This window comes from Centruroides sculpturatus, unplaced genomic scaffold (genome assembly GCF_000671375.1).
Source record: "Centruroides sculpturatus isolate CEXI.00-Female unplaced genomic scaffold, Cexi_2.0 scaffold2072, whole genome shotgun sequence".
Classification (NCBI taxonomy): Eukaryota; Metazoa; Arthropoda; class Arachnida; order Scorpiones; family Buthidae; genus Centruroides; species Centruroides sculpturatus.
In genome coordinates, this window is record NW_019386157.1 from 16,624 (window position 1) to 17,834 (window position 1,211).

Consider the following 1,211-nt stretch of genomic DNA (forward strand, 5'->3'; position numbering starts at 1 on the left):
TATAAATAACAATTATAAGTATTATTTTTAAAATTACAATTAAAATAAATATACTGTACTTTATATATCAGCAATATTGATTTACTCTGTTACATTTGTCACGAAATTTTCTTCAGTTTATGTTAGTTTAATCAAGGCAATCAAAAGCTTGGTAGAGCTGCGGGTAGAGCGGGTTCATTTTACTTTTATTTATTTATTTATTGAAGAAATGAAATACACAGGATGTTTGTTTATTAGCAATCTTAAAGATTTTATTTTTGTTATAATTTATAGAGCATGGGTATCCAGGAGGATTCTTATGGTGTTGTAGCATCCCTTGATACCAAAGCAATCAGTTTTGTTACTTTGAAAACGCATATTGTACGACTTCAACGACAGAAAATATGAAATGTAAGGATTTTATAATCTTTTGTATTCTTACTTCTGGGAATCAAATTATACAGCAATTTGTATAATTTATAATCAATCTATTAAATTCAAAATTATTAATTATCCGATTTTACATCCTCCATTTAACAATTTTAAAATCTAATGAAGAAAGAATGGCAAAAAGCTAGGCAGATAAGGTAATTAAATACATATATCAATTTGTTCAAAAATAAAGAAAAAAGAATGGTAAAAGGGCCCGCTTTACCCTCAGGCCCAGTACAAGCTCTCAGTGGCTCTGATTGAATAACATTCTCCGAAAAACGACAGGGAGCATGTGGCTTGGTACCCTTCAGAAACATTCATAATTTCAAAACCATTTATACGTCAATGCTAAGGATTAGAACCTCTTCGAGTCCCTAAGTTTTCTCCGGGTTCAGGGAAAAATCTCCAGCTCTCCCTCCCTCTCGACGGCTTTGTTTAGAAGAAAGAAGTCTGTAGCTATAGTTGCCAGACGTCTTTTATTAAAATGAGCAATTTGTCCTTTATTTTCATTTTCAATGCTTTCCTAATGTTTCGTAATGGAAGTGACGAATTTCCTCACATTCTTATATATCAATTCATATCTTTCCCTAGAAAGCTATAGTTCATCCAGTGCTAAATTTTCCACTAAGCACATGAGAGAGATCCAAGACCCCAGATCTCGGGGCACCGAAGCTGTTAACTAAAAACTCATTAAACTTTACTTTTTTGTGGGGTGGGACGGATGAAGTGAAAGTTGGAGAATGGTAGCATTAATCATGTTTATGTGTCCTTTAATCTATTGCCAGAATTTATGTTCATAT